Raw genomic sequence first — 27,500 nt, forward strand, 5'->3', positions numbered from 1 at the left:
GTGTCCTGGTCGCTGAACTAGCGCCTCCTCTGGTTGGTCAGAGCGCTTGTTCAGAGGGGAGGGGAAACTGGGAGGAATAGCGTGATCCTCCCACGCACTACGTCCCCCTGGTGAAACTCCTCACTGTCAGGTGAAAAGCAGCGGCTGGTGACTCCACATGTATGGGAGGAGGCATGTGGTCGTCTGCAGCTCTCCCCGGATCAGCAGAGGGGGTGGAGCAGTGACCGGGACGGCTCGGAAGAGTGGGGTAATTGGCCAGGTACAATTGGGGAGAAAAATGGGGGGGGGGGATTCTATTGCCAACATCCACCGTTAATATCCAACCAATAATATTGACAATATCATTCAAAAACATATTTTCTTTATTAGAAACCTAATGTCTAGATTTTTTTCCCCTCTATCTCTCTTTCCCCATTTCTGTCTCTCTCTCCATCTGTCTCCCTCTCCTCGGCTTCTCATCCCCCTCACAGTATGCCTACACGGGCTGATCCCATTTACATTAAAAAGTTATAGTGATTTAAATAATGTGTCTGTGTTCTCAAAAGAGACATGGAGAGATTTTCATCTTACTCTTCGTCTCCATCTCCTCACCCTCTCCTGCTCCTATCTTACCCCTCATCTCACCCACTCCATCTCCGCCGGATTCGCAGACGGTGCACATTTTCCTGCGTGTCTTCAATGTAACCGATACCCCTAACAACCGGGATTTTAATGCAATCCATATTGCTCCCTAATATTTCAGATCTTAGAATAAGCACTGGCAATTACATATTTACACCCAGCTTATTTTGCAATTCCGCGCAGGGGCTTTGGCGTGCGAGCCAGCAGCGTGCTCAGACTCGGATGCTGATTATGTCTTGGTTAGATAACAATGGAGTCGGCGTGAAAACTCCTAGACCCCGTGCACTTATAAACACAACTTTCTGTTTGGGGGCGTCAGCAATAAAGCTCGACTCTCTCCAGGACAAAATAAAGTGCTCTCTTCACAAGTGCCGCCGTAATGGGATTGCTTTGTGTAAACCTGCTGGTTTTACACTGTTTCATTTCTTCTGACGCCGCTCATCACGTCCGTATCCGGGGGCGCTGGTGATGCACCAAACACACTTGCAGAAACGCCCGTATTTATACACCTATAATGACAAATTACATTCCTTTGATTTTGATTACCCAACCCCGTCCCAACTCTAAAATAACAGACGCACAAGATAATTGAATAAGTAAAGGATCTGGCAGCTGAGGAAGACGGAGGCCTTTGATCCAGGAAGTGTGTAATGGGCCTCGTGATGAGGGCGGGTTTCACACTCGGCAGGCTCTGGCATGCACTTTGATTAAAAGCGCTTTGTTTGGCACCGTTCTAAACTGCTTTGCATTTTTCACTGTCACAATAGTTTAGGCCGGACAGAGACGAGATTGTGCTTTTTGTCTCGACTCCCGAGATGAACTATCGTCTCCTTTCCTGGTTTGAAATCGCCACGGAGGAAGCAATATCGCCGAATAAGTGAAAAAGAAAACCAGAATGAAATGTGCATTGTGACAAGATAAGTGCATTGAAAACGGAGGGTTAAGACAGGGATGAAAAAAGAAAAATCACATTTATTACACACAGCTGTATTGGTTCAGGCACTATTTACATGACTGCCCCTCTCGGTTGCTGAGGTCGTGCATTGTGTTCTGTTATAATGTTACACAGATTTGAATAATAGGATTCTCATCATGTATCTGTAGCCCCTTGTCGCCTGATAATAGTCGCCTGAAAGACGCTCGTGGAACAATGTAATAAATGCGTCATGTGACCTGAGCCGCGGTCAGAGGTCAGCCTGCTACAGCGACGACAGAGGACTGCCTGACAAAGAATAAATGATGCCTAGTAAACAAATTGCATTATTGCTTTAATTCATGCAGTCTGATTTAATTTGCTGAAAGAAGAGCCCTCACCAGGGGAGGGCGGGATGATGGAGTGACAGCAAGGAGGAAGGACAACAGAAAAGAGGAGAGGGAGTAGAGGTGGCAGACGATGCGTGCCTTGCAGATACCTTCCCTCTCCCCATGTTTACTCCCTCGATCTCTCCATCCCTTTGTCTCCACCACTGAGGGGTAACAACATTAAAAGTCCTGATCATCTCACTGGCATGTGCGCTCCTCTCCGTAGTTTGAGGAGTCCCCTCTCATCCCCCAGCCAAATGCAATAAAGTTGTTCGTAAAATGATTTGGGCCGGGCCACTCGGCACACTGTCTGCCCTGACAGGGCCTGACTGACAATAAGCAGGGAGAAGAGGGAAGCACACAACTAAATATTTCACATCCCCAAACTGTGATAAAGAGTCCGTGCAGGGGGTGTCTGGGTGGTGTAGTGGTCTATTCCGTTGCCTACGAACACGGGGATCGCCAGTTTGAATCCCCGTGTTACCTCCGGCTTGGTCGGGCGTCCCTACAGACACAACTGGCCGTGTCTGCGGGTGGGAAGCCGGATGTGGGTATGTGTCCTGGTTGCTGCACTAGCGCCTCCTCTGGTCGGTTGGGGCGCCTGTTCGGTGGGGACAGGGAAACTCCTCACTGACAGGTGAAAAGAAGCGGCTGGTGACTCCACATGTATCGGAGGAGGCATGTGGTAGTCTGCAGCCCTCCCCAGATCAGTAGAGGGGGCGGAGAAGCGATTGGGACAGCTCAGAAGAGTGGGGTAATTGGCCAGGTACAATTTTTTTTGGGGGGGGGGGGTCCATACATATCAACAAAGACACCTCGAAAATCCCCAGAGGTCTGCAGCCCTCGGGACCAGCGAAAAACAAACCAAGGCACTTCGGCAAGCAACTGCAATGAAAATGCTTAAATCTGAAGAGCTCGCCATCAGTTTACTGCGACTGGCCGGTGTTTAAACCCCGAACGAGCAAAAGCTAAAAATGAACCCAAAAATACTGCTGTGTAAAAGGTCTAAATTAAGTTTGGCTTACCACACAAAGCTACATTAGGTCTCCCCTTGGTCTGCCCCTTAATTCTGTCAGAGTAATCCGACATTATTGCCCTCTAACAGTGCCGTAAACGGGGAATAAAAAGTTTGCCTCCCTCTAGCAGTGTATTACCAGGAAACAACAGGCCCTTTCCTCATTAAGTTATAGATATAAATGCTCCAAAGCATGAAATTACCCCCGAGCCTCCCTCTCCAAATAACCTGGTTTGCAAACAAATGATCCGAGCGCAAGCAGTAAAAGGCAGATTATTAAAATAATAGGAGGGATTTAAATTTGCATCCACAGAACAATTCAGCAAAGGACTGTGCAATTACTCCTCCCCCTCCTCCTCCTCCCTTGTTCACGCCACCTCTCCACTGGCATCCCAAGTCCCACACAGTTTACTGTCTCCATCTGTTCTTGCTAACACAAAAAAGAAGTTAGTTAGTTAGGTGTGCTTGGTCGGCTACTACATTTCAAGTACCCACGTTGGAGATCCTGAGCAACGCCACCACCGCTGCACATCCTCACCCACTGTCATTCCCCTTGGTCTTCTCTCTTGCGCACCTCTCCATCTTGGATCATGAGAGATATCTGGCTTTAGCCAAAGACAATAACAGTTACCCCTACCACGCTGCAGTAAACGGAGAGACAGGTGACTGAGTGAGTGAGCGAGGTGAAGGGGAATGGACATGGCAAAGGGGGCTTTGGGTCTGCATTACATTTGAGTTATGGCATCCATTTGCATCTCAATCAGCCTCTTTGGAGGGCCCACCACCTTGGCAACACCCCCTCTACATCCGCCCAGGGCATTAAGGGAGATTTAGTGGGTCTGGCAATGCCGACGCGGACAACCCCCGGCTGGGGCTCGCAACCCATTCCGAGCCCTAGGCCTCGCTAAGGGCCCTCTGGGCCACATCCAAACACAGGAGAATGGCAGCACTTAACAAGACCGAGAGAGACCGAAATAGACAACCAGCAGGGGCGAGCCATAAAACAAAGAGAAAACAAAGCGCCAGTGTGATTGCAGTAGATGTTCTCTGCATACGTGTCTGTGGAGCATTCTCTGTCGCTGCCTCATTATACCAAAGAAAAAAAAACAAATATGAACTTGTGACCTTAGGTGAGAATGTTTTATCTCAGCTGATGATGACACTGACACCGCCCTCGCAGGCTGTCCCTAACATGTAATAGCAGCACACATACAAACATGAAATGCTGCTTGGTGTGATTTGAGAGCTGATGTTCCACCTGAGAGTTGCCTTGCTAGTTAGTGCGGTCTCATGGCTGAAGCCTGCAGAGGTATTATTACCTGCACTCAGCCCTATTGATATTGTGACTCCAACATCTGTTCAGCTCCTTGTTACCGCCTGGACCCCGAGACAGCCTCCCATTTGACTCTGGCACACGTGAGCATGTATGTGTTTGTGTGCAAGCCCAGACTTCTGGGACAGAGAGTAGCTGCTGAACAGAGGAGAGGACAAAGGAGGCGGAGGAGGCTAATAGAGAAATGTAGCACACACACCAGGGGCCTAATCAACTGCAAAGGACACCTACCCCGTAACGCTGAGCCCACCTCTCCAATACAAACTCCCTATCTTCCTCCCGCTCCACGATAATGTCAACTCCACACTGCCCTCACCAACCACACATCACGTACACAAGCACTTTAAATGTGACCCAGACAAAATACAACTGTGTTTACTTTAACACTCAAAGCATTTAGCCGTCGTTCTTGTTCACAGACTTGCAAAAACCAACATGAGAACTTCGCTGTCGGCCAGAGTTTTCCAGCAAACACCAGCGGCACGCATAAAGCCGGGTGGAGGAGAAAACAAAGAGAAAACAGGAAGAAAAGGAGAGGGGGAAGACGGCCAAGCGTAAGGAGAGGAGACGACTCTGTTATCAGCATCAAATATTAGTTGGGGGGGGGGGGGGGTTGGGAAGTGGGCAACATTAATCAAAGTGTTCACCTAGTGGGCAGCCATATGGCAGATCAGCACGCCAACAGAGCAAACTTGCTGATCTTCAGTAACGGGGTGCAATTAATTCCACTGGCTGCATCCATCTCTCCCTCACATACTTAAGGAAGAGAGGTAAAACAAAACAAAAAAATGGAGGGAAGAGAACTGAGGAGGGTTTGGTGTGACTCTCTCCCTCCTCTTCTACTCTTTCTTTCTTGGAGTGGGGGAATCAAACCCAAGTGATGAATGAGGTGGACACGAGGGCCTCAGGTTGCTGCTGGGAGGAGCGGGTGAGGGAGGCAGAGGAGAGGAAGATGAGGGAAGAGGAGAAGCGGATGAGGAAGAGGAGAGGGAGAGCTGTGTGAAGGGAATTGGCTCAAAGGAGGAGTTGGGGAAGATGCGTTTGGAAGTAGGTTTTATTTAAAAGAGGGAAGAAAAAAACAGGGAAATCAAACACAATCCAGCGAGGCTTTTTCCCAAACCCATTGTGCTTCGTTCAAATTCAGCTCCCTACGACATCTCATAGAGACAACTCTTCATGCAGCCACCAGTTACAGCACACGAGTTCTTCTGAACCGCTCACAAGCTACAGTAGTCGTCATACTCCATTCTATTCTGCTTTTTTCTTTTTCTTTCTTACTGCCCATCCACCAAGATGAGAGTCCATTCACTCGGCTCACAATGTAAACTGAAAGAGCGGCTAACGTGATAATGACATCGTCTTCATTCTTTATAACTTCTCTCTAAGTTGGATATAAAATGGTGGATTGCAAAAGATGTCCATTTTTTTTTACATTTTGAAGAGAATTCACTTGCTGAGTTGACTGAATAGAAAGTAAAGAGGGCAAAACCCTGCCATGCACGCCCCCACGCAGCGCTTCCTGTCATCATTTTATCATTTTTTTGTAGATATGAGCCTAATTTCGGTTCTGAGACCCCGGTTCGCTCCTAGTGGTTTAAGAATAGTTCTTATTTGAGCATTTATATCGTAATAAAGCCAGGTGATTAATTTTCAATGTATTTGCATTTTTATAGCTGGTGGGGGCCAATTTTCCAGCTGGGGCCACTACAACTAAATGAAAGCAAAGGCAACACTACGCTCATGGTCATCTTAGTGGGTCCAGCGCCAACTACTCACAGGCCTCGGACCCTTTTGATTTTCTTGCAAAATTAGCGTCTCCCCTTGCTCTTAACACAAGCTTGCATCCCCGAGCCCCAACCTATTAAAACCCATGGCACCAAATGAGTTGTGGTCACGCAGTCCCTCACATCGCTTCCCATCCATACAGATATACTACTGCATCTGCTACCTCGCATCCGTTATCATATCCGTAGCAACCCTGCCCATCCCAGAGGCCTAGTCACCACACCAACCCCACCAATATCATAAATGACTGTGGGGGAAAGCCTTCATTAGGGCAGCCGTGCCCCTCCACCCCCTAATCAGAGCATTTTCCTAGTGTGTTTTAGGATGGTGCTTTATGACCCTGATGGGAATCTGTTAATGAGGAAGTACTCCTGTCTCCATTTCCTGTCTACCCAGGTCTGCGGCTCCTAGTCTTCTGCCCTTCAAAGATCATGAGGCTTTTTTAATAAGCTATATTTATCTTATCGTACGTCAAACCCACCAGCTACACTGGCGTGCCGTCACAGGCAGAAATGAGAATGGCGTTATTGCTCGCAGTGCACCAACACATCCCTGCCCCTGAACAGACACCGAGACAGTAATGTCAGTGTCATTAAGCTTCTCACCAATGTTTGTAGACAAATTGCCAAGTGTGTGTCAGTAAAGATATTTAGACCCCCAACATCTCATCCTGAGGGGATAAATAAATCAGCGAGGCAAGAACTTCACTTTGTACCTCAAGCAATGTGGGTTCAAAACCAATACAGTGACCACTGAATCATTATAATGTCCTACCAAATTCCTCTGCAATGTCCCAGCAAACTCTGATCTTGTTCTGCTCTTGGCTGTCGTTCCTCTCTCTCTCTCTCTCTCTCTCTCTCTCCCCGCCTCTCCCTCACTGCTATGGGGCACACGCAACCAAGCAGGTTCAGCGTCTTCCCTCCATCATCCCCTCTTCACTCTCAGGCCTCATTGACATTAACCCGGAGCACTCCCATTTTCCCCATGGTTCTCCATGTTGCCTCTCCACATGTCAAGAGCTGGGGGCTTTATGGCTCACATCCATCAGCGTCATACGCCAGGATTTATGGGAGATGGAGTCCAAAGCTGATTGCTCAGAATCAGTCTTCACAAAGCCAACCCCTGGACCACTGTGGGATGTAATGGATGATCAACCCCACTTCCCCTCCTCCTCCTCACCACCTAAACTGTACTCTACACTGCTGTCATCTCTGATACTTTCATTATTTCTTCTCTCCCTCCAACCATCACTCCAGCTTGCCTGCTTTGAATGTTGTTGGCCATTTAAACCACACAGAAATGGGGTTTATAGAGAGTCAAACCTCATCCTCAGCCATACCAACTCCCATGCCCCTCCACTGACTTCACCTTGGTGCCCCCCTCCCTACTGAAATGTTCCATCCTGTCTCCATCAATCACTCAGGGACACTACCAGCACACAGAGACAAGTCCTTCATTGGTGTGTGTGTGTGTGGGGGGGGGCTCAATTTGGGCTAATTTATCATGACATAATATTAACAGGAAGTGGTGTCTTTCAAAGGGGGGATGAGAGGCACCAATTAGCTGTGTTCACAGTTCAGTGCCACAGAAAAACCTAAAGGAATGACAAAGGTCTGTCAGTAACCTTGCCCCATTTCAAACTTCTGTAACCCTCATGGACGTAGAAGGACGGCAAGCTGACTGGACAACGAAGGGCAAACAGGTAAAAGTGGAACTACAGCAGAAATCAAGCTAATATTTTCCCAAAGTTGATACAAAGAGGATAGTAGCCATTTCTTTCCCCCCCCAATTGTACCTGGCCAATTACCCCACTCTCCGAGCCGTCCCAGTCGCTGCTCAACCCCCTCTGCTGATCTGGGGAGGGCTGCAGACGACCACATGTCTCCTCCCATACATGTGGAGTCACCAGCTGCTTCTTTTCACCTGACATTGAAGAGTTTCACCAGGGGGACGTAGCACATGGAAGGATCACGCTATTCCGCCCAGTTCTCCTTCCCCCCGAACAGGCGCCCGACCGACCAGAGGAGGGGCTAGTGCAGCGACCAGGACACGTACCCACACCCGGCTTCCCACCCACAGACATGGCCAATTGTGTCTGTAGGGACACCTGACCAAGCCGGAGGTAACACAGGGATTCGAACCGGCGATCCCCAAGTTGGTAGGCAACAGAATAGACCGCTACGCTACCTGGATGGCCGATAGGGGCTATTTCTCTGGGAAATAGATGCCTCTAGCTGCTCTTTGAGATATCTACCAACTACCGGCACAACTGGAAAAATACGACCTACGGTTAACTAAAACACAAGTTTCTTCAGTCAGGTGTCAACAGCACAGAAGGCCAAATAAAAAGCTCAGCTTTGGAGCGTTTCCTTTCACGTGTGCAAGCAACTTACTGCTCTACCATGTGGTGAGGCCCCTGCTGTCTACATATAAAGGGGTGACTGAAGGTGTTGTGGAGTTCAAAGGTCAAAATGGGTTCAGTGAGTTACAACAGCTTTCATTATAAAGTCATTTGATATATTTACTCTACCTGCACAGTAGCCTATATGAACTGCCAGCATATAGAACTGTTTATCTAAAACACACACACACACACACACAACGGCTGGGCCGGGTCACAGGTCAGGGAAGCCTGTAGCTCTCTGGTCCAGGGGAGCAGAGGCAGTTGAACCTATAATATGCTCCTCTCTCCCCTGGTGCCACTTGTTGGGGTTTTAGTGCAGGGGAAATTACACCTTCTCTCAGGCCTGAGACCAGCACTGACACACAATCCAACACCACACACACACACACACACACACACACCTCTATAGTATTCTTGAACTTGACTGTTAGGTGCTTTTTAATCGAGGGCTCATTTATTTACCTGTGTGTGTGTGTGAGTCCAGAGCAACACTGATCAACAAAACATATTGAATAAGTGATTCTGCTTTCAAAATACGAGCAGCCAGAGCAGCAGTAACAGATTAAACAGCCTGTCTGTCCACACGGGCAGGCTGGCTCTCTTCTCTCAGTATTAGACGGGAACACCGAAACCCTGGTCTTCCACTGGAGTGTTACAGGGAAACACCGGAACTCTGGTCTTCCACTGGAGTGTTACAGGGAAACACCAGAACCCTGGTCTTCTGAACTGAGGAGAATAGTGTGATCCTCCCACGTGCTACGTCACCCTGGTGAAACCCCTCACTGTCAGGTGAAAAGAAGCCGCTGGCGACTCCACATGTATGGGAGGAGACATGTGGTAGACTGCAGCCCTCCCCGGATCGGCAGAGGGGGTGGAGCAGCGACAGGGACGGCTCAGAAGAGTGGGGTAATTGGCCAGGTAACAACATGGAAGAAAAAGTGGAGGGAAAAAAAGAAAGAAAGAAGCCATTTGCTTTTGTGCTCTCTCTCCTGAATCAGAATATGCTGCTAAACAAGCTACGGTGTGAGTAAAGACTTGTCAGAGTGTAGGCCTCGTCACAGCATAGGCTTGGTCAGAGCGTAGGCCTTGTCAGAGCGTAGGCCTGGTCAGAGCGTAGGCCTTGTCAGAGCGTAGGCCTGGTCAGAGCGTAGGCCTGGTCAGAGCGTAGGCCTGGTCAGAGCGTAGGCCTTGTCAGAGTGTAGGCTTGGTCAGAGCGTAGGCCTCGTCAGAGCGTAGGCCTGGTCAGAGCGTAGGCCTTGTCAGAGTGTAGGCCTGGTCAGAGCGTAGGCCTGGTCAGAGTGTAGGCCTTGTCACAGTGTAGGCCTGGTCAGAGTGTAGGCCTTGTCACAGCGTAGGCCTGGTCAGAGTGTAGGCCTTGTCACAGCGTAGGCCTGGTCAGAGCGTAGGCCTGGTCACAGTGTAGGCCTGGTCACAGTGTAGGCCTGGTCACAGCGTAGGCCTGGTCAGAGTGTAGGCCTGGTCAGAGTGTAGGCCTGGTCAGAGTGTAGGCCTGGTCACAGCGTAGGCCTGGTCAGAGTGTAGGCCTGGTCAGAGTGTAGGCCTGGTCAGAGCCCTTCCATTGACAAAATAGTATTTCAAGGGTCCGCGGTGGCGTAGCGGTCTAAGCGTCGGCTTGGTGTCGATGCAGTTGCCCACTGGGGACTGGGGTTCGCGCCCCGGTCTCGTCAGATCCGACTATGGCCGGACTCGATGAAGCAGCAATCATTGGCAACGCTGTCTTCGGGAGGGGGGCGGAGTCGGCTTGTGTTCGTCATGTGAATGCGTCTCTGTGTGTGTCGGAAAAACAGTGGTTCGGCTTGGATTCGCCTTGTCACGAAAGTGGGGAGGCGCTTTCCTTCGAGACTGCCGGCCGGAGAGATGCAGTTGGCGAACGCATGCAATACGAGGGTGGGTGTTTGAATTAAAATAGGGATCAATTGGCCACTAAATTGGGAGAAAAAAGGGGAAAATCAGAAATAAATTAAAAAAAAAAAAAATAGTATTTCAATATGAACACAACATCAAGCCTACTCTGTAAGCCGGACGAGCGCTGAGAAACAATCATCGATATGGGGCAGGAGGATTTAAACTAATAAAAAGGCAGTGTATCAAGTGCTGCATTGAAGCATTAGTCACGTGGGGGCAACTACACGGTGCTGAACAACCCCGGTGTTCTCCAAATGAATCCCGCTCGTCCCCGGCTTGATTTATGGACCTGTAAAAACACATGTTGTTTTTAATCTGCTGCTGCCTGATTCTGCCTCTCTAATGAAATGTGGGTCCGTGTGTGTGTGTGCATGCATGTATATGTGTGTGTGTGATGATGATGCATGGGTTCGAGTCCAATTCTTTGAGCATGAGTTTACTCTCTGATAAATATGCATTCAGTTACACAGACTGATTAAGCTGTAAAACAGTGTTAACTCCATGTCAAAGCACACACACACACACACACACACACACACACACACACACACACACACACACACACACACACCTTTCCTGGAATCTAATGATACCTATGCCTGAGGCAAAATTTTTTGGATGCTTTAAGTGGATCACTGATATCATTTGCAGTGGCGGCTGGCCAGTACAGGGCGCTGGGGCACCGCCCCCTTCAAATATCAAGAGATGAAAATCTACTTAAACATGTTAAATGTGATTTAGTTGTATAATGCAAATGATGAAATAAAAGTGTTGTCAGTCTGTGAGCGCATGTCAGCAGCATTAAATATTGGTTCAAATGGTATTTGGTTGATTTCTGTCTGAATACATATACTTCCTGGGTGAGGGGCGCCGGCCAAACCATACCTTATGTAAGCTCTCAAACTTGTGGCGAGCAGGTGACCTGAGGCTGCTGTCTGATTGGTTTCTTTAGATTTTCCAGGGGGCGCTGTTCTGTGCTGCCCCAAACACTCCCGCTTTTACTGGCAGTGAATTGGTATTGTTTTAATGGTTATTGAGCTAATGTGACTGGACAATTCTCGTGGTTGTCATACATGTTCACACACCCCCATCACGCCTCGTCTCGACTGTCAATCATCCACCATCTACGAACCCTGATAAAATCTATAGGCTACATTGTCCTTCTTAATAACTGTGAGGACACTAAAGCAGCTGTCAGGTGTGCAGCTAAGGTACATTGTGCCCCCCCCACAACATTTTCTTTTTAGCACCAGCCGCCACTGATCAGTTACATTAGACCCAAATGCAAACCGAATCACGAGGACGAGGCTTAGAGAATCACAGCAATATGAGCAGAAACCCTCCAAAGAATGACAGATGCTTTGCAGGGTTGTCTTATAAACCAAACCGTGGCCATTTTCAAGTGGAAACCCTGACCTGAAACTCATTATTTGACAGTCTGCTATCATTTATCAACCATGAAGTTATGCTACCCAATTTCCTTTAACAAGTACAATCATTCAGAATTAATTTATGCTATCATCATTACTAGTTTAGCAAATCTGTTTTTCCTCAGCTGGCAGATGTCTAATTGTAGACAGTTTTCTTTTTTCTTTTTTTTGTCCTTCACCCAAAAAACTCAGTTCTCATCGTGGTCACAACAGAGAAAACATATTCTATCTTGTTCTTGTAGAAACCACTTTTTTGGGGGGAGGGGTCCCCCCTTTTTCTCCCTAATTGTATCCAGCCAATTACCCCACTCTTCCAAGTGGGCAACACGGTGGCGCAGTGGCTAGCGCTGTCACCTCACTGCAAGAGGGTCTTAGGTTCAAACCCCAGGGTCGTCCAACCTTGGAGGTCATCCCAGGTCCTTTCTCTGTGGAGTTTGCATGTTCTCCCCGTGTCTGTGTGGGTTTTCTCCACGTGCTCTGGTTTCCCCCACCATCAAAAAGACATGCATGGTAGGGTTAATACTGCCGTCTGTGCCCCTGACCGAAGCGTGGAAAGACCAACTGGAGTTGGTCCCCAGGCACTGCACGGCAGCTGCCCAATGCTCCTAGCTACACAGCTAGGATGGGTTAAATGTAGAGGAACAATTTCCCCACGGGAATCAATAAGTAGTAAATAAATAAATAAATAAATAATAAAAATGACCCCACTCTTCCGAGTCGTCCCGGTCTCTGCTCCACCCCCTCTGCTGATCCAGGGAGGGCTGCAGACTACCACATGCCTCCTCCAATACATGGGGAGTCGCCAGCCGCTTCTTTTCACCTGACAGTGAGGAGTTTCACCAGGTGGACGTAGCTTGTGGGAGGCTCACACTACTATTCTCCCCCCCCAAACAGGTGCCCTGAGCTACCAGAGGAGGCGCTAGTGCAGCGACCAGGACACATACCCACATCCGGCTTTCCACCTGCAGACACGGCCAATTGTGTCTGTAGAGACGCCTGACCAAGCCAGAGGTAACAGGGATTTGAACCGGCGATCCCTGTGTTGGTAGGCAACAGAATAGACTGCTATGCTACCCAGACGCTAGAAACCACTTTTGATATCCTCCAGAGAGTACTGTGCCTCTTGTCCTTGATTGTGGTGACATTGAGCTTGTGACTTCTCTGTGTCAGGACAGTCAGGCATGGCAGTCGGCGACATGTTGTGATGCACACGTCTGTTCGTTTCCAGACAATCCCCATCCTTCATACCCAATACAAACAGACAATAGGCAACACATGTACACAGCACTCTCCCTCTCTAACACACACACACACACACTCTTTCTCCGTCTCTCTCGCTCTCATGTAATGCACCAAGACACATGCATGTAGTGTCTGTGATGCACGTTCGCCCAGACGCAGTCAAATATACACACACAAACACTCACAAATACACACAATAGTCCCCATATAGTTGTCCTTCCCAATCTCGTGTATGAATAGACTCATGGTGGGTGAGCAGAGATGAGGAGTGACAGCATCACACAACACACATCTCACCAAGGCATCAAACACAGAATTACATCTAATTAGCTTTCTGTGTCTCCTATGTACTCCATCAAAAGATACCAGAGCCAGGGGCATCCGGGTGGTGTAGCGGTCTATTCCATTGCCTACCAACACAGGGATCGGCAGTTCAAATCCCCATGTTACCTCTGGCTTGGCCGGGCGTCCCTACAGACACAATTGGACGTGTCTGCAAGTGGGAAGCCGGATGTGGGTATGTATCCTGGTCGCTGTACTAGCACCTCCTTTGGTAGGTCGGGGGCACCTGTTCAGGGGAGAGGGGGAACTGGGGGGAATAGCGTGATCCTCCCACACACCATGTCCCCCTGGTGAAATGGTGAAAAGAAGCAGCTGGTGACTCCACATGTATGGGAGGAGGCATGTGGTAGTCTGCAGCCCTCCCAGGATCGACAGAGGGGGTGGAGCAGTGACCGGGACGGCTTGGAAGAGTAGGGTAATTGGCTGGATACAATTGGGGAGAAAGGGGGGGGGGGACACCAGAACCCACAGTAATTTCAAACCATGCTACAGACGCTAACAAAGCTTGGCTAATAAGGGAATAATATCATAGCCAGGTGCAGGATTGGTCTAAGTATTCTCTGATAACCAGTTTGGCAGATAGGATCTAGGCCCAGGCCTATCTGGCTGGAGCATAATAAGGCTGGCTACTCCTCTGATTGGAAACACTACAGCGTGGGCAGGAGGTGTCTCTCTCTGTGGTCAGCACTTCTTGGACTTCAATAAAAAAATAAATAAAAAAAACATTCTCTGTTGGCAGAGAAATAAAGTGAGGAAAAAAGGGGAGAAAGAGACAGAGAGAGAACGAGATCCAAGCAACCTCTAACCTCTCTCATCATAAGAAGCCCCCTTCCCTGGGCTATGTGCCCTCCTTCAGAGGAGAAAGTGAAGGAGTGAAGGATGAGAGTCTGTCAGGTTCAAACAACAAAGAGGTGCTGCCTTATACATCCTTCCTCAACCTGTCGCCTTCAGTGGCAGTGACATCATCTAAATCATTTAAATCCTGCCCAACATGACCCGTGGCGAGTGACCCGTCATTCTAACACTCACACCTCCGTGTGAGGCTGCTGCTAAACTGCTTATTTAGCAGAAAAGGCCACCCAGCTAACTCTGTGATTTATTCAAAATTATTCCTCCACAGCCCTGCTTCACACAGCGCATTTGCCTATAGTTCACTGTGGTCTAAGCAATTAAGAGTGGAGCGGGCCACACCTCTTCAGGAGACAGAGCACCTGGCTGTGGCAGACAGACAGCAGGAAGACGGGCGAGCTGCACACAGCACTTCACTACAGGCATAACTGGAATAACTAGGCGGAGTAGTGAGGGAGAGTGAGGATTGCAAGCCAGGCACTTTAGGATTCATTTAGGCTCCCTATCTCCCTGGTCACTTTATTAGCAGTCCGAGAAGAGTGATGCATGTCCCAAAGCTATGCAAAATGCATAATGAAGGATTTAAATACACACCATGTGGACGGGGCGTGTACCACTGTGCACGCATGCATGTGGACACCTGCACGCCAACATTTGCATACTGTATACTGTACTCGCATGGTGTGTTACAATACACACCTGCACCCCCTCTCCAACAAGCGCGCGCACGCACACACACGTCATGCACATCCAAATTGCTTACTACCATAAAACCTCATGGCACTCAGCTTTTACACTTGCGTACCTCTTAAAGTGTTCCATACGACACGAAAACACCTTTAGTATACCCATGAGCTGCATTACAACCTCCACCAGCGTAATGTAAACACATCCTCAGCGGTATATTACCGGGAATCCTATTGTAGTTTGCAAGCTTTGAGTGGTCGCTCTTTGGAGGAATCAGAGCAAGATAAAATTGCGGCGAAAAAAGGTTTTCCCTCATCAAATTTACATATCGCAATTCCAACCTCATTTCATCCATTCCTTCTCTTCTGCCCCAGTCCAATGTGGGGTGTAGGTGGGGGGTGTGGGCCTTTTCTATTCCCAAACTGCAGACAGGAAGCGGGAAGGAAACCAATAAATAAATATATATAAGAAGGCGACGAGAAGGCTTCCCGGGAGTACTGAAGACAACGCTGGTAATATATAGGGGAAACAGGCCAATTTGCACAACCCCTTGTCCCAGAATAAGGGAGAGGGCGAACCACCACTTCGTCCAAATGGTTCTTGTACCTGAGATTGGCAAAGGTCAGGGAGAGGACAGCAGCAAGACGAAAACGCAGGTAGAATACCGGTATAGTCTGTGAGGGGGGCAATCGAAGGAAAGTGCTTTATATATCCAAATCTCTACACAGGTTAAGTCTCGCCACAAGCCATCTCCATGGACTTCATCCAACTCACCTGGAGCCATCTCAACGGCGCATCAACAAATACAACCTACATACTTTTTGTCCCAGGAAAACAAAACACAGTGATGAGAGTGATGTGAGCCATCCTGACTCACAATTGTACAGGCTTTTTTTTTTCTTCAGTGAATGAAGTTATTAACTGCAGTGGCGACTGGTGCTAAAAATGTTTGGGGGGGGGTTGCAATTTACCTTGGCACCGCACACCTGACAGCTACTTTAATGTCAGTCAGTCAGTCAAGTTGCATTTTATATAGCACTCCACAGTCACAGTTATTAAGAAGGACAATTTAACCTGTAGATTTTATCAGGGTTTGTAGACAGTGGATGATTGACAGTCGCAGTGTTGTAGTCCAGTCACTAAACCTTGAGTCCCGAGTCGAGTTTCGAGTCCCCAGTGTTCGAGTCTGAGTCCGAGTCATCAGTGCTCAAGCCAAAGTCGAGTCACGAGTCCTGAAAATCAGGACTCGAGTCGGACTCAAGTCTGAGTCCTGGACTCGAGTACTGCAACACTGGACAGTCGAGATGAGGCGTCGTGGTGGGTGTGAACATGACTGACAGCCACGAGAATTGTCCAATCACATTAGATCAACAAACATTAAAACAATTCCAATTCGCTGCCAATAAAAGCGGGAGTGTCTGGGGCGCAGTTCTGAAGAAACCAATCTGACAGCAGCCTCAGGTCACCTGCTCGCCACAATCCAAAGGAGTTGAATCAAGTGCAACTGGACTTGGTATATATACCAAGTCCAGTTGCACTTGATTCAACTCCTTTGGATAACCATGACCTGGATGAATGAGAACATTCACAGACCTGCTCGCCACAAGTTTGAGGGCTTACATAAGGTATCGTTTGGCCGGCGCCCCTCACCGAGGAAGTATATGTATTCGGACAGAAATCAACCAAACACCATTTGAAGCAATATTTAATGGCTGCTGACAGGCGCCCACAGACTGAAAAATACTTGTATTTCACCATTATTTGCATTATACAACTAAATTATATTTAACATGTTTGAGTAGATTTTCATCTCTTGATATGTGAAGGGGGCGGTGCCCCCAGTGCCCTGTACTGGCCAGCTGTCACTGGTTAACTGACTGAATATGCTATTGGCGTCAGTTGTAAGCATTAACTGTAGTAATTGTCCACTCATGTAAATCTGTAGTCTTGTGAGTAAATAAATTAATAAAATAAATGATCCAGTGGTTCTGGAAAAAAAGTGAAAGGGTAGCCACTAAATAACTGACAAAATAAAAATAACACAAAAATATCAAGGTTTCCTTCCAACTGCTTTAAAGCCCCCAGAGACTTAAGATCTAAAAATGATGAAATATGATCTCCTATTCTCTCCTGCAGCAGAGGAGAGTGTTGGAGACCTGCTCACTGACCTGGGAAATGGGTTGCAATTTCCTTACTCACTCTAGGAGAGAAAAAAAGAAGGGACAAAAAAAAGACGTGTGGAAAGTAAGGACAGATGGGGACGCGAGTCCTTCCGAGGCCTCGGTGGAAGACTAGAAAAAGAGCAAGGGAGCAGAGGGGAAAGAGTAACTAAACGAGCAGCATCCTGTGGCCCTGGAGGGGGCCTGCAACCCACCAGGTCAGCATTTCACATGTGTCACTTCCTGTTGGCCTTTGTGGGAGAAGCGTGGTGTAGCACAGTGGCCAGCGGGGCACAGGGCCTGTCAGACTGACACAGCAGGTTATGCGCTGGGAAAACAGACATTTGCGTGCATGTGCACGTGCACTTACATGAAACAACATGCAAACCAGAACACAAAGACGTGGACAGACCCTGACACACACTCACACACACAACTCTGTCCCTCTCCAAAATAGTGCAGTTCAGGATAACGGTGAAAAAGGGCCTCAAATACTTGTATGCTGCGCCTTGATAAACATTGTCCTGGAGTTTTCTGAAGAAATCCAGGCAAACTCATCTCGAACTTTGCCACCTCACACTGATGTGTGTGGGCCGTGAAGGATAAACATGACACCCTCATTAATGAAACAACTCTTGGCCTTAAAATATCATGCATCGGCATTCGGGTAGTGCAGCGGTCTATTCCGTTGCCTACCAACATGAGGACTGCCGGTTTGAATCCCCGTGTTACCTCCGGCTTGGTCAGGTGTCCTTACAGACACAACTGACTGTGTCTGCAGGTGGGAAGCCAGATGTGGGTGTGTGTCCTGGTCGCGGTACTAGTGCCTCCTCTGGTCGGTTGGGGCACCTGTTCAAGGGGGGCGGGGGGGGGGGACTGGAGGGAATCGCGTGATCCTTCCACGTGCTACGTCCCCCTGGTGAAACTGCTCACTGTCAGGGGAAAAGAAGCGGCTGATGACTCCACATGTGTCAAAGGAGGCATATGGTAGTCTGCAGCCCTCCCTGGATCAGCGACCGGGACGGCTCAGAAGAGTGGGGTAATTAGCCAAGAACAATTGGGGAGAAAAAGGCAGACCCCCCCCCCCCCCAAAATATCATGCACTTATGTTCATAGGCAACTGTACATAGAAACATGTTAAACCCCTAAGTTAAGCCTACCATGCTATATTTCCATCTGTCTCTCTTGCCTTCTATCTCTCAATACACCTTTTCCATCTTCTGCACTTTGAAAAAGAATCTAGTCGCCCCACCTGAAATAGCAGAGGCCTCCAACGGTGCGTCTCACTGATTCTGACGTGACCTTATCTTATAAGGACAGACAGACGGGCAGCCATACTGCTGGATGCTCTGAACAATAAATGTCATGCAGAAGTGTGCAGGCCCTTCAATGACGTACCAGTTAGTCATATTTCAAAATATAGCATATCGTTTTTTTGTAACTTAATATTTTATTTAAAACTTGATCCAACTGAAAATTTCTATGGGTAAAAAGTAGGTAAGGTAAATGTCAGCAAAACTAAGGAGAAAAAAAAACTGAAATCTAAGAACTGCATGAAGATTTGGCGACCTGACCTCAATATTTAATTGAAAAAACCTTGGCAACAATTATAGCTGCAAGTCATTTAGGGCAAGCCTCTACCCGCGCTGAACACTGACTTGGTGTAATTTTTCTCCACTTTTCTTGACAGATCTGCTAAAGCTTGAGATGCTCGGGAAATGCTTATGGGCAGCACTTTTCAAGTCTTGCCACCGGTATAGCCAACTGGATTCAATTCAGGACTTTGACTGGGCCACTCAGGGACATTCACTTTCATACTCTGAAACCAGTTTGTGCTTTGTGTTTAGGTTCATTATTCTGCATAAGGCTACAGTGACTGCCACACATGCACAAACGCCGGCGAATGACCATCTCCTGCTTCGGCGAAATTCCCTCTTGTGCTGAATGTGGGCAGTGCAGGATGTGACACACACGGAAGTCAGTTGGCTGGTTTGTAGTCCGTTCGAGTGGGTGTGGTTGTCGGTCACACATGAGTGGCTGTTGGTTTTGAGACAGGAAAATGTACACCGACGTTCAGGAAAAGATGAATAAATGTTTTCACTTTTCTCACTTGTACATGGTTTCATAGACAAATACGGAGGAAGAGCATTGGTGTACAAGTTATATTTGTATACCGTGAAATATAAATTGAGATTATTAATACATTTTCCATTTATTTATGTTCAATGCCGGTCTCCCGACTCACTGCCAGCCAGGCAGCATCTCTCTTGTCTCAAGAGATGAAAATCTAATGCAAATAATTATGAAATAAAAGTGTTCTCAGTCCCTGAGCGTCTGTCAGCAGCATTAAATATTGGTTCAAATGGTATTTGGTTGATTTGTCTGAATACATATACTTCCTGTCTGAATACATATACTTCCGGTCTGAATACATATACTTCCTGAGTGAGGGGCACTGGCCAAACGATACCTTATGTAAGCCTTCAAACTTGTTGCAAGCAGGTGACCTGAGGCCAAGGTCTGTTGGTTTCTTCAGATTTTCCATGGGGCGCAGTTCTGTGCGCCCCACTTTTATTGGCAGTGAATTGTAGCGGATTCGGGGTCAACCACCGGAGCTGCCGCAGCCGAGACGCGAACCCGGATGTCCCGCACCGCGGGAGACACCGCTAACCGCTCGACTAAAGGGTCCGGACCCGGTAGCCAAGGGCTACCGAGCCTATTCATCCGCGATCGTTACAGTATTGTTTTAACGGTTACTGATCTAATGCGATTGGACAATTCTCTTGGCTGTCAATCATGTTCACATCCACCACCACGCCTCGTCTCGACTGTCAATCATCCACCGTCTATGAACCCTGATAAAATCTATAGGCTAAATGGTCCTTCTTAATAACTGCGGCCATTAAAACAGCTGTCAGGTGTGCTGCGCCAAGGTACATCGCGCCCCCCCCAACATGTTTAGCACCAGCCGCCACTGCCTAAATATATAACGGTTTACAACCTGAACCTAACGAGTCAAACAGAGACATAAAACACGCTTATTTCTACTATAACAACAACACTTTTGATGACGCAGCCGTAACAAAATATTATGAGGCTTTTTAGGCCAATAACTGCGTTGGCCCCAGATGTTCCCACGTGACTCCTGGCGTTTTATTTTAACTATTGGGATCGGGTGAGATTATTTCCCAAGCAAAGTCAACGCACGTCCTCACCACCACGCATAAGGCCGCTGAGGCCGCTGCTGTTTAAACGGCGGATGAAAGCAGCAGCTCGATGATGGCGACCGGAAACAGACGTGAGCTAAGCTAGGTTCGCTAACTAGTACGGTCTCGGTTGTAACACCGTGTAAGAACAGCCCACTACTTACAGCATTCGGGTGATTTACCACGCGTGTTGTGCCACCGTGGTACGCCGGCCAGTTCCACGTTGCGTGTTTGGCACACTGCCTTGTTGTCGCTCACATGAAAGCGTCGCCACACAGCCGAGGCCTCCGCCATTGTTCTCCGTTTTAACGGCGGCCACGTGAACGGAAGCGTGACGTCACTTCTGCTGTAGGGTAACGTTATGCAGCCAGCAGCGCCCCCTGGGGGCACTGATCGATGCATACTTGCCTTGTGTAACATGCCTCAGTTCCGCTATGGCACAGCCGGTGAATACGCGTCACTAAGAGACACAGCCCGACTCTGTCGGCATATAAATAGCAGACAGAGTCGGGCTGTGTCTCTTAGTGACGCGTATTCACCGGCTGTGCCCATGACGGAACTGAGGCATGTTACACAAGGCAAGTATACATCAGTCAGTGCCCCCAGGGGGCGCTGTTGGCTGCATAACGTTAACCTACAACACACTTGCAACAACTTCTGCGCGTTTCCACATTTTAAAAGCGCAATTAAAAAATACATATTGTAGCGAATTCGGGGGGCAGTCTGGGAGACCGTCGCCATGGCCGGGACGCGAACCTGTGTCTCCCGCTCAGCAAGCGACAACGTTAACCAGTTGACTAAAGGGGCCGACCCTTCAGTCAAGGACCAACGTGTCTACTTATCCATGCACGTTACAATATATATATATAGTACACAAGAATGGGCTGACATGTTATTTTGCAGTTTGCCTTTATTGATAGCCTATATATATACTGTATATATATATATACTGTATATATATACTGTATATACTGTATATATATATATACTGTATATATACTGTATATATATATATATATATATACAGTATATATATACTGTATATATACTGTATATACATATATATACACACACACACACACACGAATCCCGAAATTGAAACCGAATCCCTACCCAACTAACGAGTATTCGGGTCCAGCCTAAATAGTTGAGGCTGCGGATTCGCCGGTCAAAGTTCACCAGCTTTTTTTTACCCGGAAGTTAAACTTCCCACTTTGAAGACGCAAATTTCTTTCGCCACCGGAAGCGAATGTTTTATTCGCCCCTTCGCTCACATAGAATGGACGTTAACAGGAGGCGAATAGTCGCCAATGTTAATTTCAGGCTATGTTCACATTTGCGCGAAATCATAATTAAGAGGTTCGCTGAAAACAATATTGTTTTTACATGGATAGATGATCAACTCCCTCCGGTTCCCCTTTTTAAATATGGGAGGCACCACCCCAGTCTGCCACTCCACAGGAACTGTCCCTGACCTCCATGCGACTCTGAAGAGGCGTGTCAACCAAGACAGCCCAACAATGTCCACAGCCTTCAGCATCTCAGGGTGAATCTCAGCCACACCCGGCGCCTTGCCACCGAGGAGCTCTTTAACTACCTCAGAGACCTCTGCCAGGAATAAGGGTGGGGCTTCCCCTGAGTCTTCTGACTCTACTTCCTCCACTGAGGACGTGTAAGCCGGGTTCAGGAGCTCCTCAAAGTGTTCTTTCAACCACTCAACAAAACCCCTAGTCCGGGTCAAGAGTTCCCCTCCCCTGCTGAACACAGCCTGAGTCAAGCCCTGCTTTCCCTTCCTGAGTCGCCAGATGGTTTGCCAGAACCAGACATTCCCAGTTCACCCTCACTACACCTTTGGGTTTGCCAGGTCTGTCTGGCAGGTTTCCCCGCCATCCGATCCAACTCGCCACCAGGTGGTGATCAGTTGACAGTTCTGCTCCTCTCTTCACCTGAGTGTCCAAAACCTACTGCCACAGATCTGATGATACAACCAAAAAGTCTATCATCGATCTTTGGCCTAAGGTGTTCTGGTACCAAGTACACTTATGAACTACCTTATGTTCGAACATGGTGTTTGTTATGGCCAATCCATAACAAATCGGAGGGTGTGTTCCAATTATCGGGGCATCACACTGCTCAGCCTCCCTGGGAAAGTCTACTCTAGAGTGCTGGAAAGGAGGCTCTGGCCGATTGTCGAACCTTGGATCCGCGAGGAACAATGCGGATTCCGTCCTGGCCATGGAACAATGGACCAGCTCTTTACCCTTGCGGAAGTGCTGAGGGGGACATGGGAGTTTGACCAGCCAGTCTACATGCGTTTTGTGGACTTAGAGAAGGCTTACGACCGTGTACCCCAGGGCACTCTGTGGGGGGGTACTCTGGGAGTATGGGGTACTGGGGCAGTTGCTACAAGCCATCCAGTCCTTGTATAACCAAAGTCAAAGCTGTGTCCGCATTCTTGGCACAAAGTCAAACACATTTTCGGTAGGTGTCGGATTCCGCCAAGGTTTTCCCTTGTCTCCGATTCTGTTTGTGATATTCATTGACAGGAACTCAAGGCACAGTCAATGTGAGGAGTGTGTCCATTTTGGGAACCTCAGAATCGCATTTCTGCTCTTCGCAGGTGATGTGGTTTTGTTGGCTTCATCAGAACGTGACCTTCAGCGCACACTGGGGCGGTTTGCAGCTGAGTGTGAAATGGCTGGGATGAGAGACAGCACCTCCAAGTCTGAGGCCATGGTTCTCTACCAGAAAATGGTGGATTGCTCCCTCCAGGTTGGGGATGAGTTGTTGCCTCAAGTGAAGGAGTTTTAGTATCTCAGGGTCTTGTTCATGAGTGAGGGTAGGATGAAGCGGGAGATTGACAGGCGGATTGGTGCAGCATCAGCAGTAATGCGGATGGTGTACCGGACCGTTGTGGTGAAGAGGGAGCTGAGCTGGAAGGCAAAGCTTTCAATTTATCAGTCAATCATTGTTCCAAACCTCACCTATGGTCATGAGCTTTGGGTAGTGACTGAAAGGGTGAGATTGTGGAAACATGTGGCTGAAATGAGTTTCCTCCGTAGGGTGTCTGGGCTCAGCTTTAGAGATCGGGTGAGGAGCTTGGAAATCCGGAGGGAGCTCGGAGTAGAGCCGCTGCTCCTTCGCATCGAAAGAAGCCAGTTGAGGTGGTTCGGGCATCTGATTAGGATACCCCCTGGGCGCCTTTCTTAGGAGGTTTACCGGGCACGGCCAACTGGGAGGAGACCCTGGGGTAGACCCTGAACTCGCTGGAGGGACTACATGTCCAATCTGGCCTGGGAACGTCTTGGGATCCCCCAGGAGGAGCTGGAGGGTGTTGCTGGGCAGAGGGACATCTGAAGTGTCCTACTTAGCTTGCTGCCACCATGACCCTGCCCCAGAGAAGCAGCGAAAGATGAATGAATGAATGAGATTATCAACTATCACACAAGTTTCACGAGTCTCGCTTTGACATTTCCTTGTTGTACATGAGTGTAAGGGGATGAAGAGCAATGCAGAGGTCATTTGGTAGCAGGGGTTTAGCGGAGTGATATGAGGCAGCAGAGAGAGAGGTGGAAGGCTTTGCAGTGTAATGCTCAGTGTTACCTACAGCCGCTTTAATTGTTGAGTCACTGTTTTAAATACAACACCTGACAGAGGGACCCTTCCCAGATAGCACCCGGATGTGGGCCACTTCAGGCGATGATACGGCACTGATGGCCTTCTTCTGGCCCTGACAAAATGGATGTGAGCCTGAAGTGGCCCACATGTATAATAGCAAATATGGCCCAAATATGCCAAATCACATGTGGACCTTTTTTGGCAAAGATGTGGTGCTCTCGGCAACATGTAATCTGGATGTGACCCTGAAGTGGCCCGTGTGGTAAATGGTGAATTTGGCTCAAATATCACAAAACAAATATGGCCCACCTTTGGCAAATATATGGCACATATGGCATTGCTATGGCTTGGTTCTGGCCCAGATCTGGCAAACAGGAGCAGACCGCCCAAATGCCATCATTCCACGTGGTATGTGGGCCGGATGAAAGTGTCAGGTGTGGGACGGGTCCAGTCCACAGCAATTTTGCTATCTGGGTTAAATATGAGATGCTTTATCTGATTGAACTAAGACAGAACCACTGTCCTATAGAGGCAGAGGATATCGATTTATAACTGAGTGGCTTGTTTAGATGATTTTGCGCACCGAAATTAATTAAGTTCCACCAGGGTGAACTGGTCAGAATACCTGTGCAATTGTCAATTTTTATTCCATGGTCTTTTTTTTCTGGTTCAGTTCTAACGTTAATTGTAACTTGTACTTTTGAAAATATTTGGTTCAAGCGTTTAGCAAAAATAAAAAACCATGTAGCAGAAAATAAGCTACAAAAAAGAAAAACGTGCCTCATTGTGTGATTTCACAAAGTGAGATGTAAAAGGAAGGGTCTGGATCCTTTTGCAAGACACTGCAATTCTAAAAATCTTAGGCGGGGATCTGCCATTGACCTAACATAGTGAGGGTGGGTGTATTGTGACAAGGGAAGAGTGGTATCATCTAGGAGTAAAAGCCTATTCTGTGTCTGCCTGTCTGTCTGATCTGCCTGTCTAGCTAAGTAACTGTCTGTCAGCCTGCCTGTCTGCTTGCCTACCTGACTGACCGCTCCTTAATCTCTCAGTTTGCCTGTCTTGCCTGTCTCCCTGCCATGTGTTAATGCTGCTGTTTGACATTGCAAGCAGCAGGCTTTTTTTCTCCCAGCAGCCTCGGTGGACAGAGAGCTTTAGCCTAATTGGTTCCAGAGCAGACCCTGACAGAACTCTCCTCAGCGGCATACAGCCATATTAATACCCCTCTGCCCCACACACATGCGCGCGCACACGCACACGCACACACACACACACACACACACACACACAGAGCAATCACAAACAGGCAATCAGTGGCTAGCTTGCTAATTAACGCCTGTACAAAGCATCTCATTAGCATGTGTTGTAGAGAGGGGCAGTGGGGAAATAAGCATTTTGGGGGGGGGGGGACTAAAACCCAGGAAGTGTTAGTGTGTGTGTGTGTGTGTGTGTGTGTGTGTGTATTTTTCTACTCTGGGGCCAAGGGCCTGTGTTGGCCCACCAAGCAATGGGCTGCCTCTCAAGGGAGTCTATTACGGCTCTCTGAGGGAGACGTCAGAGTCAAAGATAAGCAGAATTTTAGAGACAATCAGGAAAAATAAATCACTGGCACAGAGGCAACACTTTGGTTGTTAACCAGCAGCTTAACCTGCCACTACTGTGAGTGGAATAAGAGATGAGTAGGTAAGGGACAATAACGGAATAATATGGAGGGAAAGGTTCAGGCTGAAGGCAAACACTACAGTCTTCAAATTTGTCTGTTTCACTCTCTCTTTGTAACCAAGCATATTTCCGCCTGCTGCGGGATTCAATCCGGGGTGTACTGCACCACAAGGAAACATTGCTAACCGCTCGACTAAAGGGGCTGCTGACCCCTTGTACTGGCAGCCTGTCCGGGGTGTCTCCCCGCCTGGTGCCCAGTGACTGCTGGGATAGGCACCAGCATCCCTGCGACTCTGAGAGCAGGATAAGAGGTTTGGATAGTGGATGGATGGACTTTCTCTTTGTTGCGCCTAGTTTCTCCGTTATTGTGTTCCAGTCACTGGTATCAACGTCTTAACTTTTTATCTACGCCCTCTCGCTCTTTTTCCCCGGCACCCATCTGCTGGTTAATCCCTCCCCCGTTTTACAGTAGCTTCATCACAGCCTGTAAAAATGGCCCCCCCTTGAACTCTATAAAGACAAGCAAGCATCAGGCTTATTGTAAAATACAATCACGAGGTAAATGTTTATCCCCTCTCCGCCACTCCGAACTCCCCTAATGAGCCTGCTGGAGGGGCCACAGCACGCAGCGAGAGTCGCGGCGCTCTCTGCCTGCAGAGGAAATGTGACCCAAGACCTGTCATGAAAACCACACTTAGCATATAAGTGGTCAAGACAAATGCCACCAGTAAAAGAACAGGAAAAAGCACAATAATGCACTGTCCAAACCTCAATACACAATAATATCAAATGTAATACGTGTTTGATTTATATTTGATATTATCATGTATGTGTTGTCTGGAATGTTAACATGTAACTAGCCTGTGCATAAAAGCATGTGAAAAATCTACCCCACAACATGTTGTTTTGTCCATATGGTAGCTGGTCCGTGCAGAGCAGGGTATGGTTGGCTAGCAGGGATGTGGCCTTTGACCCTGCTCTTCCTAACAGCCAGTGGCTGTTCTGACCTGCCCATTATCTGCCGGTGACCTTCCTATTATACCCAGTGTCAGAACACAGCACTGGGCTGAACCACACCGCTCCACTCCAAGGGTGAGCCATCACTCTCACCTCCACTCTGCACAGTAGAGCTTCCCCACACAGCTCGAGAGCGAGAGAGAGAGAGAGAGAGAGAGAGAGAGAGAGAGAGTGCGAGAGAGCATGTGTGAGAGAGAAAGACTGAGTAACGGCGGGCAGGTAGTTAAGAGGTCAGGGGTTGTGTGCAATCGGGACGACAACTCCACTCCTGGCAGCCAGGGCGGAACTCTGAGAGGGACCTGGAAGAGGATATGATGACCTTTTGTGCAGAACACCCCAAAATATACCCTCTTATCAAAATGACCTTAACGGAGGAGCATGGGAAGGCAAAGAGAGTCCATCCATCATCTTAAAGATTAATCCTCCTCTCCATTCTTCTGCTGAATCTATTAATAATGTCACCAGAGGAGAGAATTTGCTGCAAAGATTTATTCGGATATTGTGACTTTTATTCATTAGCCGGGAATGGGGGGGGGGGATTCCTTAAAATGGAAATATACTGGAGTGAATTCTGAGAATTCTAATTCTGAGACTATTTGGACTCCATGTGTCAGACTTCTAAGAGTGAATGATTTGCTGCAAAACGGAACCTTCCACACATCCCTATGGCATGGTCTGGGAAGAGAAAAATTCCCAATGGAAGTGTCAATAGTTACTTCACTGTTCTGAAGCAGCTCTTTTTTTACAATTGTTTATTTGGGGGGAAAAAAGTTAAAATTTCTCACTGTCAGGTGAAAAGAAGCGGCTGGTGACTCCACATGTATGGGAGGAGACATGTGGTAGTCTGCAGCCCTCCCCGGATCAGCAGAGGGGGTGGGCCAGCAACCGGGATGGCTCGGAAG

The 27,500-nt window shown here is 48.2% G+C and overlaps 1 protein-coding gene across 1 annotated transcript in view; it reads right to left on the reverse strand.

Moving 5' to 3' along the window:
* The window catches only part of wwox (WW domain containing oxidoreductase), a 209,013-nt gene that overhangs the window by 155,530 nt on the left and 25,983 nt on the right, over nucleotides 1–27,500 (reverse strand). The gene's annotated exons all lie outside the window — the stretch shown is intronic.

This window comes from Lampris incognitus, chromosome 6 (genome assembly GCF_029633865.1).
Source record: "Lampris incognitus isolate fLamInc1 chromosome 6, fLamInc1.hap2, whole genome shotgun sequence".
In the NCBI taxonomy this organism is placed as follows: domain Eukaryota; kingdom Metazoa; phylum Chordata; class Actinopteri; order Lampriformes; family Lampridae; genus Lampris; species Lampris incognitus.